At 43.6% G+C, this 18,648-nt stretch overlaps 1 pseudogene; it reads right to left on the bottom strand.

The window, feature by feature from the left end:
- The window catches only part of LOC131290503 (ionotropic receptor 25a-like), a 92,007-nt pseudogene that overhangs the window by 14,562 nt on the left and 58,797 nt on the right, over positions 1 to 18,648 (bottom strand).

Below are 18,648 nucleotides of genomic sequence, written 5' to 3'. Positions count from 1 at the left end.
GTCAGATGAGGATCGTCGGCGCTTGAACAATGTAATTTGGCAGTGGTTTCTTGCTTATGGTCGTATTTTTTTCCGATCTTCCTACCGCTAACTGACAGCTCCCACGAACCCGTCCCGTAGTAACGCCGTTACAGGCGAGACGGTTTTGCAGGCACGTTACAAGACTTGACAGCTGAATGTGTAAATAAACAGCCTCCACGTTCCATTCCATTCCGCCCGGGGTCCCGAGGAAGGATGTGTGCCGCGACTACCGATGCAGCAACAATGGTTGGTAGGTCAACCCGAGCGGATGAGTGACGGATCGGGAGCTCAATATTGGCGCCGTTCGATTTGCACACGGTGTTGGAGGCAAGAATGGCAGCTGCCCGCGTTGTTTGATTAGCACCACATATTTGTGTGCTTACAACATGCTGTTGAGGCAACTGCAAGCATCATCAGAGCTTGCTTCCAACAGTCTTGTTAGAATGTTGATAAACTAACAAAGTGGAAAGAATAAAACGCCTCATTTCTATCACGATGGAAGAAAATGCTGAAATGTTTGTAAGATGTTGTTCATTTAGGATCGCTTCACAGATAAAAGAAGGAGTCGCTACCTGTTGGACAAGGTCTCTAGCTAAACTATCAAATTATAGAATAAATATAGCCATAGGTTCCAAACGGATTTGATTGCTTTTTCAACTTCAGTTTATTACAATACAAGTAGAGTACAATTTGTATAAGTATTACATACTCTAGCTCCTCCACCTTCAAACATTGTAACAATATCAAACACGATCGACGAATGGTAGGGCCTTTTGGTAGTAATTTTTGATTTATTCGCTTTCGTACATTTCCAGCAGCACCGACTTGAAACATTGTCTTCAAGGGTACCGCTTGAGGGGGGGGTAGAAACGCCATCGACGCTGTTTTTGTCCAAAAACCCGTCCCGAGCAAATGACAGAATACAGATCGAAGCACGCAAGCCGCGGCCTACGATTATTACCCGAAAACTTTGTCAAAATTGAACGTTAAATGCGTTTTTATTGTCGGAACACTTGAAGCGTGGTTTTCAAACCGTTACAAAATAGCGGTTCCTTCTCGGTGCTGTGATCGTTCCTGAGCTGCGGGGAGGGGGGTTTTGCTTTATTTCCATAGCACATCAACATCGCCGCTTCTCTGCGTGCGTTTGGATTCCCACACGTTCGAAAGAACTCCAGCAAAAGTGGTCGAACGACGAATTAAAACTCCGGTCCAGCAAAGTGCCGATAGAACCGATCCCATATTCATCGCCGGAAGAGCAGAGCCCAGAGATCGTCGGGGTCGTTATCCGCACCCTGCATCCTCCTCCCCCCCCCCCCCCCCCCCCCTGATGGTGTGTCAAGTGCGTTTGTTCCGTGCAACACTGTAGCAACTTTGTAAGCAGCTGCCGAGAACGGCACGGAAAACAATCTGGGCGCATTATCGTTCGGGAACCTTTACCCTACGTCGCGCTCGGGGCCCATCAATAAGGTGTCACTTTCGGTCACCGCTTACCCCTTCCCCGCACCGACACAAACACACCCTTTTCCCTTGCGCCACACCACAAAACAAAGTAACCAACGCGATCGAGTGCAGCCATAAACCAAGAAACGCCAAAACGATCGCGTTCGATAGAGCAACCCATTTTTCCGGGCTCCGAAATGTTTGGCGGGTCTGTGTATGCACGTGTCGATGAACTGGAGGTTCCCTTTTCCCAACCTCCGCCACCTCCGAAAACCGAAAAGTGGGAAAGCAGTTGGAAAAACAAAGTGGCACAGGATCGGGATCGGACCCGAGCTTAGGAGCGGGTGAAAGCGGAGACCGGTGGGTGAGTGAGTAAATTAGAAAACCAGCAACCCCGGACCCCGGGGCCGCGACTACGGAGGTCCGAAAAATGGGGTTGGAGGCTGGGAAACAAATGAAAACTCAACCGTTTTTCTCCCGCGTTTTTCCTGTGCGGTTTTCGAGTGTGAGCCGCTAACGTGTCGCGCGATTACTTTCTCTTCCCTGTCGGGGCGTGAAACGGAGGCAGGAGGAAAAGGAAGCAGGAAGAGGAAAACGGAATCTTTTCTCCCCCGCATCCTTTCCCGCACGCCAACCGGGAAAGTGGAACGAATCGTGCGGTGCGTGAGAGTGTTTGACGAAACGCGGCACCGATTGTCACACTTTGCCACGGCATTTTGGGGGGTGTGCGGGGTAGGATGCAAGGGGTTATTAGTGTTGTGGCAATTGAAGTGGCATATGTTTTAATTCCGGTGGCGACAAACACTACGGCAAACCGTGGGGCAAACCGTGGGAATGAAAGTAGTTAACTTACCCACTCGGGTTTGAAGTAATAGTTATTAATAATTGGACGGGCATGCACACAGGCTCAGCGCGCTTCTCACGGCCTGAATTCACGGCCCAGCATTCTTTCCAGCTCCTCCCCTCCCCCCCACCTAGGCCTATCCAACATCACTTTGTCGCAATCGTAATGATATCCCCAGATGGAAATATGTTTATGGATATCGGCTTCGGAGACAAAGACATCAAAAAGCAGCTTCTAATCCATGTGGCGGTGTGTGTGTGTGTGTGTGTGTGTATGGTTTAATTCTTTCTTCTTTCTCTAGTCCACTAGTGTTTGCCTCTCCCAATCAACCCCCCCATTCCCCTACCAACCCCCGAAGTTTTTAACAACCTGCCACCGACGCACGTCTTTGGACGAAGGCACGAACCGCGGGGTTTATTGCACTGGAGTGGAAAAGGAGTTTGGAAGAAAAAAAAAGAAAACACCCAGCCACCCATCATCGTACGCTAGAGTCACATGTGGCACGCCAACGTCGGTGCGTGTGTGTCTGTGAGTGAGGTCAGAAGTAATGTAATCAGAATTTTAATTTCACCAACGCCAAAGCATGGGGGGCACAACACAGCGTAAGGCAACATGAGGCTGCTGGACACATTGCCTCTAGCCGCCACCCCGCCTGCCTTGGACCACCCGGAAAAGGTCCAAAAAAGGAACGAAACGGACACTTTTATATTCACAAATTCCTACGCCTGACGCCCCTCCTGTCAGGAGTCGGCTCAATTTTCCAATTTTCGCTACAGCGAGAAGCGGTGAAAGAGAGGGTTAGGAAAACCGGCCGTTTGAAGAGCGGGTTGCGGGAGGGTAGGGGGTAAATAATGAGAATTTTAATTTCCAACGCTGCTGACCAGAACGGGGTTTTCCCCGGGGGGGGCGGGGGGGGGGGGGAAGCATTGCAACAATTTAATCCAGTCGCATCCTTGCATACATAAGGTGGTGGCGGTGACCGACACGTGTAGGGGGGTGGGGGAGGGAACGGGTTGGTGTGGACATGGACGTGGTTCTAACTTTGTGAACCACATCTTAAGAAATTCGCTAAGAGTTTGGAATGGTTAATTCTTGATGAATATATTTCCTGAACACCAGCCGAAAAAAGGTTCTTTCTTGTGGCGGTATATGAGGCGTTCGGCCTGTGAAGGTCCCCTTCATATGAAGGAGCTGGTTGGAGGAAGACCGTTTGGGGAAGAAAGTGACCATTGGTATAACTAACCTTTTGGGTTTGGGTTTTATTTATTGTAACATATTGCATTTTTTATGGGCACCTTTTTTGTGATAGTCTAGAAGTTTGGGGATTCTCCGATAGTTTTAGGAGTCCTCTGATGATGGAACCTGGAAGGTTTGATGATGCGATGACTCCCATATGAATGGCGAATGCTCTGAGGGCAACAATAACATAGAGAGAATGTCATAGCGACATCAGATTTCACGGAGAGCTATCTCCATCCACATCCAACTCAAGAGACTCAAAATAGTCGAGTAATGTAAAAGCGACGATATCTCCAGAAGACGCCATCTTGTGTGATTGACTTAAGCCTTTGTTGTTTTGGGAACTGGGATGAGGTTAGGATCCTCCGAGCACCCTCAATCCTTTCACTGGAGTCCAGATTCAGGCCTATATAATGATGTTGTAAGACTAACATATATGTACCAAAGGCACAGAATGGGTTTGGGGGCGTCCAGAGGATCAATGCGACCTTTAGTTTGTCAAGGTGAGCTCCGAATAATACCAGATCTTTCAAGTTCTTTGCAAGAACTCTGGCCAAGAATTTAAAATTCGTTCCATCAGTGGTTGTTGTGTTGTCTTCAGGCGAAGTTTTGACCTCTTATGTGAAGAAGGACCATATAGGAGCCAATGTAACGACGATGGTTACAAGCTGTACGGCTGGCTCAAAGACTCTGGCTGGTGCCGATCGAATCTTCTGAGGGGTATAAACCCAGTTGTAATTGTGTGATAACATGCTGGAAAAGGGTTACGGTTCCTTGATTCACCCTCTCCTCCCCCTTGTCCCCTATTCTGTTCTGCCTGCAAACATCCTTTCCGGGTCCTTGGCGTCGCTAAACCGTGTCGAATTGGAAAAACCGAACCGTAAACCGATCCGATGACCGCTCGCCCATTCAGTGGGCAAAGCGGCAAAAGTCAAACGAAACAGACGCCCCGGTCCTTTCCTTTCCCCCCTCTCCTGCTAACCTCTTTCGTGTGGGTGGACCAACCCCAACGGCGGCTAAAGCCATCCGTAAGTGTTTGGAGATGTGCACTTGTGGGCTGTCGGTCAGTCGGATTCTGGTCAACTTTTGTCCAGCCAAAAGGCGGGGCAGGTTTTCCAACCCTACCTCCCCTACCCCCTTCTCCGCCCCACCATTTGGCTGAAAATTGATACCGGCTACGATAATAACGGATGTCGGAGTGACGAATAATATTGCCCGGGGTGACGAAGGAAATCGACATACTTGGCTAGCGCGGGGGGGCCAAACGCGGGTGGAAAGTGGTGCGGAACGAGCGCACTCGTGTCCTTTTGCGGAACGGCAACCAGCATTTTGAGGAAAAATAATTAAATTTTCCTTCGCTCGCCCTTTGGCCGAGGCGGGTGTCATAAGAGATTTTAAGATAACCGTTTCTTTTTTTTTTTTTTTGTTGCCGACCACATTCCTGAAGAAAATCGCTATCTGCATTTCCCTGCACCCTCACCTCTACCCTTTGCGAAGCCCACAAGGGGGAGTGTCCGGCGCATATGAACATCGGAGAGTTATATCGGACAATGAAATCCCTACTTTCCGCTCGCTTCCGCAAAGTGTCCAAGGCATAATCGGCTTAATGTGAAGACTTGCCTCCGATAGGTTTAAGACGAGCGTCCTTTTCGGGCATTGGCTTGAAATGCGGTACGTATGGGTGTGAGAGTTGAGAAACAATTACATTCATTTTGCTTTTCTTATACTTTTTTTCCTGCTGCCTTAAGGGCATTCCGTGCATCGGGAGGTTTAATGAATATAATTGAAGCAGATCCCGCTCTCGTGAATGTTTGGGTTACAGACTAATAAATTTGCTTATACAAAAGACAGAAACTCAATTGTTTAATGAATAAATAAATAAAAAATAAACAAATAAACGGAGAAAAGACATATCTTGTTTTTTCTTGACGGAAAAAAAGGAAAGGTTAGCGACTTCATCCATTGTTTCTGTCGAAAAAATCAAGTCTTACTAATTTCTTTTGTAAGTCTATAAGAAGTTTAAGCTTTCTCTTTTAAACAACCTTTATTTCAGTAAACTTGTCTATATAACACTACTTAGAGTTTTTAATCGAGTCTTTTCTTTCTAAAAAAAACATTTCAACCTTCAATTTTAACCAGCTGGGCGAGTTTTTATTCATCTTTGCGTGTGTAGTTTACTGAAAGTGTGCAAAATTGAACTTTCTAGGATGTATATCAGTTTGAATGTGACTCAAGAAGTCTAATATAAATATCTGTTATACACATTTCAATTGATGAAATTTAAGAATGCTACTAATAAAAGTATATTTATATTAAACTCTAGGGTCTTGGGGCAACTGGACACAGTGTTTATCTCTTCTACATGTTTCGTCGTCTACATACAACGTTATACTGATTTCCTTGGACCACTACTTTGTTTTGCTGTTCCTGTCTGTTTCGATTTTCGTTTATTTATTCTTCAACTATTATGCAGGAGAAGTCCTTCACACCCCCTCATCCGCTCCTTCAACACTCTGTTCCTTGGCATCCTTTACCAAATCCTTTCTTAATGTATCCTACACGCTGGTACACCGGGAAACGGACAGGCAAGCAAGAAGGATGAATATTTATTCGAAGTCCCTGCGGTTTTGACCCCTCGGGCTCCTCCCCAGCACACTTCGGTTACTGATGTCTAGCACTGTCCCTTCCCTGGCAAAGGCTATTGCTTTATTAAGAAATCAAAGAGGGAATACGGCGGCACGGGCCCGCAAGAAAATCCTTTCGCACGACTTCCTCATCCCTTTGAGAAGGCCGAAGGCTGGTTAAAATACACGAAAACTCTCAAGATTGGGCTTATTTTTTTCCCCTTTCGCTTCATTTCGGTGCTTGGTAGATATTTCACTTCCACACGGCAGCAAAAAGAAAATTGCAATGTTATGATGATGAGGATCGTTATTTCCACCGACCGTGGCGAGGGTGAAGGTGGCCGAGGAAATACGAACGGGGTGATGAAAAGGAGGACGAGTCCGTCTGCTCGGAAGTGGCAAAACAAATTAAATAATAAAATAATTTGAGCAACGTACAATTAAATTAGAACCTGGCCTCCTTCCGCCAGCCATCGCTTTCTCCTTTTCCGGTACAGTGTTTTTTTTCTCTTCCCAATTTCAAATAATACGACAAAAAAGCGCAAACCCCTTTCAACCAAAAGAAAGCAACTCATTATGGCGTGATGATGCTTTATCTGCTGCCAGCCAGCTCCTCCAGGAAAAGGGACAAGGGGTTTTGGAATTCAATTTCGCTACTTGCAATTTTTCATCCCTTTCTGTTTTGGGGTGGGGGGAGGTGATTGCATCAAAATAACCAGTGTTTTTTTGTGACACCGATTTTGTTTTTATTAAAGGAGTTTTCGTTTTATCTGCGGCCTTTTTTTTTAGTAAACCAAGCGGAGCAGGGATTTACTTGATGCAATCATGTTGATAATGCGTAAAGAAAAAAACAAAAAATGATACCAAACCTAATCTGTCAACGGAAATGGCGGTAACTATGGAGGGAGGGAGGCAAAAATTATCGCAAGCTAATAAGCGTCAACGAATGGGAAAAAAGGGTGGGCATTTTTCTATGAACGGCGTAGAAAAAGGAAAAAGTTAGGCATCAATCAAAAGAAGATTCAAATTAGAAGGAGTAACCTTAAATGAAAAACAGGCGAAAGATCCAAAAGTAGCAGAAGAAAGAGAAATCAATTCAATGAAACTAACCAACCGCCGAGGTGTAGCAACTGATACAAACCGTTAGGTGTAAAATAAAAAACAAAATTACCTGTAAAACAGGTAATAGCTTTTCTTAAATGGAATAGAACAAACTGCTTCAAAAAGTGAGAAAGAATGAATAAAATAATATCTAGCTTTCATATAGACTTTAGAAGGCTTTTTTTGTAAGCTCATCGACATGAAATTGGTAAATGGTAAAAACACCATAAATCCTTTGTTTCTTAAATAGAAAATCAAAGCTATAACTCAAAAATAAATTAATAATCCCCACTTCGATTAACAGACCAAAACAAGGCTCTTGAAATTATTTTAAATCTATTAAAAAAATCTATCCCTACTTGTCCGATCACGCAGATGCTCTCGAGAAAGTGCACCGAAGGCATTGAGCAGAACGTGTTGCACCAGCCTTCTCCAAACCGGCACGTTTCAAGCACCTTTCCCCCCCGTTCCCGGAAGTTAGCTGCAGTTGCGTGTTGCAAACCGGCCGTAAAGTAAACAAACGGACGTAAAAACAAAAGAACTCATTTATGCTCACGTTGGCAGATAGCGACAGTGTGGAGTACGCAGCGCTTCATCTTTCCAGAGGGAAATGAGGTCAAAGATCTGACTGCCGGGAAACTGTAGCGGCACCTGGCACGGGGTGGTAGTGTGTGTGTGTGTGCAAATGTTTCTAAGAGAGGTACCTTATACTTAGGTTAAACGATGTTTTGAAGACAAAGCATTCGGGGGGCGTCTTTTGTTGCTTCCGCGGTAATGGAGGTTATGATTCGAACGCTGCACCTTTTCTAAGGACAGCAAGAGGTAAAGAGTGAGTAACGGGGAAGAAAAAAGACACCCCCAAACATAAAACAAAACGTGCGCTCCAAGAAGAATGAAATCGAAACGTGAACAACGACGCCGTCGTCGCGACTCATCTTCGGCGGCGTCGTATGAGTCCGTGATCGTTCTCGCGATCGAAACAGCGAGTGCAATCGGGAGGGGTAGGGTGGTAAAGGGGCCCGGAAAAAAGGTGTGAAGCACTCACGTTCAGCTGGTACCGGGGCTTTCCACGTAAAGTGACCCGTCCGACAGCATGGCTCACGTTTGGTTTTCTTTTCTTCCGTGAAATAAAGCCACAACTCCATCGTGGCGTCACTAGCGGTACGTGCTAAAAAAGGACTACAAGATGCAGACAGAAATCTAAGAAACTCGGGACGAACAAAGAAGAACCGAAGCCTGCAAACTTCCAGCAAAAAGAAACGGTTTCAAACCATTGTGTGCATCTCTTTCAAAACAATGAACAGCTAAAATTGGCATGTTAAACACATGTTACAATTTGTTCTTAAAAGCGTCGCGCAATGTCAATATGGTTTTTATAGAAAGTTAAGGGAGTGCATATAGAATAACTGATCTCTTTAGCTGAAGGCACAGCGCAGATGCTTTGTATTCAAATAAACTGCACAGAGTCTTTGACATATGTAAGTTTGTTATGTTTATTTACGTTTTTCCTTATTCGTCTGTATCACTTCAAAGCGTCGCATATCATAACATTGTGCTGACTAAATGTAGCAGGAAACTTGCTTACCAATAACATCTGAACAAACGTTAAAACTTCCTTTTTTTCCCAACCCGGTTTATGCATTAATTAAACATTACGAGTGCTGTAATTGGTAACTTATTTTTAATTACTATCTAACAATCAAGAAATAGTTGTGTCGTGCCGAGGATATTTAATTAACAATTGTTATTTTTAAATACATGATTAATTTATCTCACCTTTGTTTGTTTTTTTTTTAGTTTGTCCTATTCGCTTCTTTGTTTAAGAGTTTCCCAAGTATTTACATGCATTTGAAGCTTTCCTTATGTTCGTATCATTTAAAGACACAACTAACGCTGATCAAATGTAAAAATATGACACGTCTATCGGAGTGAATGTAAATCCCTTCGAATTGGATAGCGGTCGCGTAACGGCGATCGGAAGGAGAGAAAAGGTTTAACAATGGCACGGCTTGCTGCGTGGTTTGATTCAGTAGCTCTAGTGAGCAATTGTTTACATACGAAAAAAATAAAACACTTGAATTCATGCATTTCATCAAATTGAATCAGCATCCCAATTCGGTGAGAAATACCCTGAACAAGCCTCGACAGATGCATTCAAGTTTGTTTACAGTTGATTTCAACAACCACAACTTTTACGAGCAGCAATAAAATTATGGTACAAGAAGCGAGAACCATTGCTAGACAGCTCCATATCAAACGTCGTCACAAAACACGGCAGCAAAAACAAAATCTACACAGATCGTGCATTGTTGTTGCGTAATGCTCAATCATTTTTAAAATGAAAGAGTGATTGATGTATTTTGCATTCTATACGATACGCTTTACTCGTTATTTACAAACCAATTAACTGTCGCGTTATGTAATGTTGTACAGTAGTCGTGTTTTTTGTTGTTGTGTGAGCAGTAATTTGTTAATGCCATAAATATACTTTTATGTTCCTTTCGCCGCACACTTTTTCTTTTCGCGGGTATTTTAGTGGTAAGGCTTGGTTTGAAATTCTTTTAGCTTTTATTAGCAAAATAGCGATAAAAGTTTGATGATTTCTGTTCGTGCAATAATTGCCCCGAATATGTGTTTTTGTTATTTTAACTGATTTCAAAGATCAAATAAAAAACACGATAGAAAAAGTGCTTGTTAGAAATGGAGACGATCTAGATTTAACATTGCAAAACGCACAAAGGATGGACACCTAAAGAATGAAGGTTGGAATGGATAAATGCAGCACAAAAGAAGAAATTAAAACAAAAAGTGATCAACTTGTTTTTTTTTTGCGTCTCCAACAAGCTGGAAAAAGGAATACGATCTCACACCTTCTGATCGGGTTCGCATTTCCATTATACAATTTCGTTTCGGGGACGTCAAGGGACAGCGGGGGTGATCGTAAACAAGGAGAATTACATGCTAGCAACTACCGAGCTCGGGGCACGTCCGTGATGTTTCCAAGGAAAGGGTACGTAATGGGGTGCAGTTAGGGGGAGGGTGGGTGGTACCGATTCGGGGGGGGAGAATGATCGCTTTCCACAGTTTTGTACGTGTTCTTTTGCTACGATGCTTGGCACAGTGCTCGGGTCGGGTTTTTGAGAGGTGCACTTCCTGTTTACGTACATTTCATTAACGAACCGGCTGCCTCGAATCCGACCTCCCACCCCGCCCACCACCTCCTTACCCCTTCCATTTCAACCTCCCCAGTGGGTCGTTGATCTGGACCATCCAAGCGTTGGCCCATTCATGAGTTAATTTTTCATTATGCTGCCCCGTTCTTCCCTCCCCAACAGTCGATTTTCATTCCGCCCTGCCCATCGTACCATCCCAAGAATTTCCAGTTTGGTGGATGTTTCGTCTACCTTTCTGCTGATCTCGGTGGTAGAGCAACATATGAATGAGTTTCCTCGACAATGTAAACACCGATAGGCGTTTTTCTCCGGCACGAATGGTGGGCACCAGAAGGAAGGGGGTCAGGTAGCAACGTGAAGGTGATGGTGTGTCAGGTGTGATATTTTTCATATTTGTTTTACAATACGGATATTACAATTGTTAGAGAAGAATTCCAATTTTCTTTGAGATAGGCGGAATGTATGTAATGAAATGGGTAATACATCGTAAAATTGTGAGTTTTGTTAATTGAAATTCTTAACAATTTTAAATTATCACACCTTTTGTGTTGATATTCGCTTGCTGTCAAATCGACATATAGCTAGAGAACATAGTATGAAATCCAAATTGTTCATTTGTTGATTTGACTAGAACCATGTTATTTTTACAAATTTATTTACTTTATTTGGGTTTAGCTTGCTTTTGACGATAGTTTACTTCTTACTGTTAATTTATGTTCTCAATGGTTGTTTCCTGGTATTTCATAATAGAGGTAGTATAAACGTACTTATATTAGTTCCTGTGAATGCGCTTTCTCCGGAACAAGGTTTATTTTTAATGAGCTATTACTTGAGATTCAAATTTGGTGTATAAGAATATCATAAACAATTAGATCAACAAAAATAATCATATGGTTTTTGATCGGAGGCAGTGTATTGGATCGAAAGGCTTGTTTTTCATCATGATCGGTTTACAATCTGATCTTATCTAGCGATCATAATGCATCGGGTCGTAGCAGCAGATGAGTTATTTTTAGTCAGTCGCGCCGGAAACAGACGACGACGGACAATGTGCGATGCGAATTGTCTCTTTGAGAAGTCGTAAAAAGTAATTTACGATGAATTCGTCATGCCTGTCACCACATGCAAACCGCATGAGTTGTCTATCGACATTCGGCTCGAATTTGCGTTGTGCAACCAGCTCCACCGGAAACCGCACGTGAGCCCATGTGTTTGTTCATGTTGACTATTGATTCGTTCACGGCGCGTCGAGTGATTCGTAATTCAGTTTACGTTGAAAGAAAAACGAAAACATTAAATTAGAAAAGAGCTTAGGAAGTTATTGAAAGGGAAGGGTAAACCTCAGCAAATCTGTGACGCGTGCGAAAGAACAACGATTCGTAGAACGCATCTCGGCGACGCCTAGCTCAGCCGATCACGTCTGGAAAAACGATGCCTCCAAGTGGAAGAAAAGTATGGCTCCGAAAACGCCATATGCCATTCTGCTTCTCTGGCTCGCACTATCTCTCTTCCCCTCTCTCTCTCTTAGACAACAGATCGTCATGCACTGGCGGCTCGGACGCATAAACCCACCGCTCATAAATCATACGACTTCATGTATGGATGCTGCGAGCACGATCGAATTGCATCCATAGGAAAACAAGAAACCATGCAATGGAAATACGTGGGCTTGTTTTCTGAAAGCAGAAAGGGCTGTACTTATTCTTAGCCTTACATCGACGAATCAAATGCAGTTAAGAAAACAAACGAACAAAAACACACGAAATCAAGTGCTCGGAAAAAACGATGGATTAATAATTTAAATATAAATATACAGAAGTACAGAAATAAAAATAACGAAAGTACATTGCGAAAATAAAAACACTTATGAGCAGAACAACATAGAAAAACAACTTTAGATGTTACTATTTGTAATTATTGTGTTATCATTTTGAATTCTAACTGGTTATAATTTAATTTTCCTTGTCGAAGTTGAACAAAAACATGTGCTCAACCAATTTTATCAATGGCCATAGTTTTACTTCATGTTATTGTGTTTTGTGTAAGAATTATTGTTATTAATATACGCCAATAAGATATGGTTTTTCTTGTTTTAAAGCATACAGGAAAATGAAAGGAGGATAGTTTTGGCGTTAAGATCAGATTAAGTAAAGATTAAAATTGGTTATTTTTCTATTCGTTTCCTAAGTGCACGATCTTGTTCAAAGATAAAACATCAAGATAATAATCTGTGCGATTGCTTTAAAATGAAATTCTCGTTTAAAATATCAGTCCTTAACTGTGATTGAGAGCTTGAAGAAACAATCACAGTATTGTGCTTCAATCGACGCAATAAAACTGGGAAAGCGGAAGAAATGACGTCGGTGTTTATATTTACTTTTCACGTGACCTGCCAATGTCACTAACGACATGTTTAAACGCCGATCGCGACCCGCAACCAGGACCGTGCGCTTTCATCGCAACCATCCGAGGGGGGCTGGGTTAAGCAAACTCGCGCGGGATAGTTTACGATTTTCCTCACCTGCCAGCGTCATCAGCGAGTCGGGAAAAGTAATGCAGCCCCTGCGGAAACCCGGGTCTCAATTGGGGGTCACACCGTTCACACCTTATTAATTAACGCAGGTCGTTCCTGACGAGTCACGGACGAGCGTTTATGTGTATGTGTAGGGAAAGATCCATTAGAAAAACATCCCAACCTTCCCCATTCTTATCTTATTTTTATTTGATTTTATTTTTAATTTAAAGTACGTTAATAGTTAATAACATAGTACTTTATTAAAATTGTTTAATATTATTTTGTGTCTTTGTTATTGCTAAATCATCCGATTTGTTGAGTCTTTCAACGTCTCGTTTTGATTGTCGTTTAAATATTTAGTTTTCCTTTCCGCTTATTTTCTCCATTCTTATCACTGTTATCTAATCTTATCTTATAATCGGCGTAAATAACGTAAGTTTTATTATACTTATAAAGGTACTATCTTTTCCTATCATCTTTTATACTCTTCTTTTCGTTGGAATTGTACTAACAATGTTCCGACGTTAAATAATGCATAAATATCTTTTGTGTTTTGCTAGTGCTCGTCAATTGTAATACGTTGCTCACAAAACAAATCAACAGCTCATATAGGAACTTCATGTATCTTTACGAATGCATTTTTGATTCTTGTTTGGCTAAACATTTCTGCAACACGCTTCCGTTATCCTGAAGACACGTTGCCTGCGCAACTCGATTTAGTGGCCACGTGTCCAGACGTCCATCTCAATCACAATCGGTTCCGGGGAATCGAAGCCATCCGGAAGGAAGGGAAGATTAATCGAAAACAGCTACGTCCATTGAACCTTACGGGTTTCGTTTTCTTTTCCCTCGGTCCCATCGGTGGCTAGAGCAACGTCCTTTGCCCTTCCCGCTAGGGGTTCAGGTTTCTGCGTCGCGCATTCTGTGGCGCATCTCAAGCGAAACGTGGCGGAAGCGAGGCAACAGCGGCCTATCGTTGTCCGGCTTCCGGTCGCGGAAGCGAAGAAATTAAGTAAACCCTGCCGAAGGGTCAGCGCGAGCACGTTTGTATCAATAACATTACTGCACATCGTTATCGGGTGCCCTTTTTTCATCGTCGACGGATGAGTCGATCAAACACGCTACATCTGGAAAGAAGCAGTACCGTATTCTGAAGCTGTAAGAAGTCTGTACCGTAAGAAGTATTCTAATTGTTATAGAGGTTTGAAATCTGAAACTGAAAAATAATGTAAAACCTTAGAATGCACCTTGCGTCCATTTTTAAGAGCTCTCTAGGCAGCGACAAAAGAACTCCAGGCCAAGGCGGGTAGGCACCCGTACCAAAGAAGTAGACATTCAAACACTAAACTTTAGCGTTTCATATACAACATTTTTGGCACATTGCTATATTGCTATTGTCATATACATTCGTAAATTTACTTTTTCTCTCCTAGAGCTAGAGGTTGATAAGAAAGAACGCATCTAGAATGGTTGGATTGCGTTCGAAACAACGAATGTCAGAATTGGAACTGATTAAGTATATATGCCTTACCTATACTTACCTCCACTCAGCGAATCTTCAACCCCGCTGACTTCCTGACTGGATATCCTGGATGCGTTGCTTCCTTGGCGACCGCACATATCTTGTAGGGGATCTCACACGTCGCGCCACATTGGTGGTATATCTGAACGTCTTCACGCGAGTACTTCCTTCCGGTGATCTCCTGTTTATAGCTAGCAAATGCGAAACTGTAGTTCCCTGTTCCCAGCTGCAACCTTGGGCTATTTTGGAACCTCTCCTAGTCATGATCATCGACGAATGGCGAGTGAGCTGAGAAATGAGTTGCCTGGAGTAGTTGATCACTGTTGAATTTTAGTGTCGAAATGTTTTGTTTTTCGTCGACTTGGTTCCTAGCGAACTCTTGAAGAGTTGATCTCCAAATGTTTTGCTCTCAGCTGGTGTGCTTCGAGTACGATTATTGAACGTTTTGCAAGTTTGTCCGCTGTACGTCCCTAAAACGAAAAGCAATAACGAAGCTGCCTTCCCCAACACCGAGTGTCCGCTGGCCGCGCAGAGTTCATTACGGGATGAAGTTTTCAGAGACTCCTGCTTCCGGTTGCGTCCGCTTGTTTACATCGAGTTCTTTTCTTCCCGGAAGTGCAGCTAAGAAGACGAACATTGTTATGTTAATAATACGCAGGAAGCGTGGAAGGGGGGAAAGCGAAGCGCTCACAGTGCCACCAGTCCTCCTCCTACGCCAACCTCCGCACGTCAGCAGCTGGTTGTCTTTCCGCCCCGTGCAAAAACACGGCATGCCAATGCTAATGTTTTCGGGTGACAGTTCCGGCAGGCGGGCGACGGGCGACCTCTGGCAGTGAACTTTCTGCCCCCTTTTGTTCGGCACCCTCCGCCCGGGTCGCCTGCAAGGACGGCCGATGCCCCGTCACCGGCAGCATTCATTCTGATTTCCTCTCCGATGCGCACCGTTGGCTTCGGTGTCGACCGCTCTGGCCGTAATGACAGGCCGACTTCTGCCACTGTCATCCCATTCCCCGGGCGAGGAGTCGCTTCAGCGTTCTTCCCGTCGTGTCCCCTTCCTTCCTCCGTGCCAGTCACCTGCTCCGTGGCCGAAAAGGAATATAACCTTAGCATAAATTTGGCAAAACCGGAACCGCAGCCCGCAGCCCAATGTCGACAGGAGACAATTGTCAAAAAATGACAACCCCTCATCGGCACAATCAGACTCCGGAGAGGAGATCGACTAGCGTGCAAAAGGGAAAAATCCCGGTCCCGGCGTAGGTCGCCATTGAAACAATGTGAAGCAGGGAAAGACTAACTTATAGCCACGGACACCCCCCTCCCCCCCCCCCACCCCTTCTTTTTGCCGACGGATGAAACGGATGTACCGGGAAGAAGTTCGCCCCTAGCCGCATTCGGAAAACGCGGCGTTCGATGGGCGATAATTTATGCCGCACCGGAATTTACGCACGGGAAAATAAATCAAGACACACGCACTCGTACATCGCGTCCCCGGGGCGGACAGATGTGGGACGGAGAGGGAACAACCGGCCAAGAATCGCCAATCTCCAGCGTTTCGTTAACGCCATCTTTACGTTTCAAGCGTGGACATTCGATTCGTAATTTCCAAATAAATTCCAAAATTTTTTACTAAAGAAGTGAAACAATTTCACGAAAGGTGTACAAAACCACAATTTGAATAACTATTGTTTATTGGTATTTTACACTAGAATATATTACTTGGCACTCTTGCCTGAATGCTTTTTAGGGGTCATTTTGATCCCTATTTTGAAAACTCTATAATTTCTCAAAGATAGAAAACAAAGATACTAAAAAGTAACATTTAACAGATTTGAAAAATCTTCAAAGTAGAGAAGTTACAGCGTGTTAAAAAGAGGGGTCAAAGTGACCCCTAAAAATCATTTTAGGGATAGCCAAGTTGGTTCTTCGGAACTGGACGAACAGAAAAATCTGAAATTTTTGTTTTGGATTTAGCTTTACAGTTTGAAGAGAAGCCGAAAATAGCGTTGGGGTCAAAATGACCCCTACTTGGATTCTAGTGTTAAATTGCATCATTTTTATGCGATAGCCTCTGTATTGCTGTATCGCTTTCGTGAATTCGTTTTGTCAATCGAAAGTTCGCGCTTCAATCAGCAGTTTCGGAACGTGGCTTAACAGATGTTCATCCTTCCCAATATTTGAGTTGATCCGAGCTGCCCACCAAACCTTAAGGTGAGTTCCAGTGGCGCATCAAATCCGCTCGTGCTGGGGTTTCCACAGCAGCTTGAAAAAAATACCAAATTGAACGTGGAGCATGTATTTAAATAGACTTCTATCGCCGCCTTCGTGGAGTGGGCTAAAGTGGGTCTCGATTGTTGGAAATGATTGATTTATTTATAGTCTCACTTAGCCGTAGCAGTATTTTCCACACGACGTCTGGTGGGGGGGTTTCGGGTTAACGGCTTTCTTGTTCCTCTCTTTTTCTGGTGCCTCCATGGGTTGCCAAATCTCAAATCAAAGAAGACCACTCCACCGTTGATACCGTAGACTACCTACCTTTAGCTTTTAGCTGCTTCAATTAGTTCCGTTGTAGTTTTCTACTCAAGTCGTTTCTACGTTCGATTTCTTAAAATATTTTTTGCACGATAAGTCTGGTGCTACCCTGTGTGGAACCAGCCTGTGGTTCGGGAAGGCAAACTTGAAAGAACCCGATTACCTTCTCCTGTGCACAATACGTGCCATCTGGACTGGCGTCGACAACGTCGTAAAAATCTTCCACCATCCGGATAGAAAAAGGAAAAACCCGGTCGGAAAATACGGTCCGTCGGCAGCAGCTCGCGTAATGTTGCGGTTGCTACGATTGAAAGGTGGCTTTCCTTCCACCTCATTACGGTCATCGCTCGCCCCCCCTGGTACCGTACCGCCCCCCGAAGCCACGGTCCATTGCACCGAGCTCGGGGACCTCGGAAGCAATAACTCAACCCAATTGGACACGTTAATCTGTTCCCCGCGTGTCACGTTCCTTGAAACCTGGAAAAGAGAGGTTCCAAGCGGGGTGGAGAGTGTATAAAATCAGTTTCAGATGCTATCTTCTTACCTTGTTAACGGTGGAGTTTCTGGTATCAAACTGCAAAAAAATAAAAATCACGAGGAGCAGAAACCCCGCAGGTCGTTTGTTACAAAACCGGGGTTAGGGCATTAAAAACAGTACTACTGTTTTTATTTTCCGAACAACTGAAAAACGACTCAACGGACCAATGGCGATCGTCTGTGCATAACTCGAGCCGCTTTGGTTTGAATAACGTTCAAACTGTTGATATGAAGGAATCTCGCCTCAAGATTTATAAAGTATAACACCAACCAACACGAATCTCTGACATAGGTACAATAACGTAGAATAAGGAACAAGTGTACAATAACGTACGACAAATTCTGTGACATTTGAGGGTATTATGATTGGGAGCGCGGAAACGTAAACTTCTCGACGCTGGCCCATACAAAAGGTAAACAACACTTTGAAAAAAGCGAAAAAATGGCTGGGCGTCTCGACGATCCAAAACGACGCCACCTGCGTGTCGAGACAATGCGCGGATACGAAACGACGCGCGTCGTTATCGTCGAGCAGTTTCAAGCACCTCCTGGTCGATGGATCTCTATAGACCGTATGTGTCCGAAGCATATGTGGGTTCTATGGATCTTGGTATTTACCAAGAACATGATAATTCAGGATGCACTTTTCATATCAACGTTGTGTTTAGACAAGTCACTTTGATTTATTTAGCCATTTAGCCATAGTATAAAACACACCAATAACTCGATCGTTTTGAAAATTGATTAAAAATCAAAGTGCTCGAAACTTGTTAAAAACTATATGTTTATATACCTTGAAATACTTGTATAAATACCCAGGTTGCTATTCGAGCAAATATGCGGAAACTTTCGAGCAATAACGCGGAACTGGATCATAATACCCTCAATTGATATCTAATTTCTGGCGTACATTTAGTCAGTACCTTGGTATATATAGGGAGCAACAGAGAGTTCACTTAACATTTCGCGTAGGTATGACATTGTCTACCATGTGACATTGCTAAAATTAGAACTGAACGTTTGAGGTTTATAAAAAAAAATCGAATGTTGTCAAAGAATTGATGCAAATCTACGAAAAAGTAGCTCAAGTCTAGACAATGTTT

Source organism: Anopheles ziemanni, chromosome X (assembly GCF_943734765.1).
Source record: "Anopheles ziemanni chromosome X, idAnoZiCoDA_A2_x.2, whole genome shotgun sequence".
NCBI classification, from domain to species: Eukaryota; Metazoa; Arthropoda; class Insecta; order Diptera; family Culicidae; genus Anopheles; species Anopheles ziemanni.
Note: the sequence above shows the minus strand (reverse complement) of the source record. Positions and strands in the feature narration are given on the sequence as shown.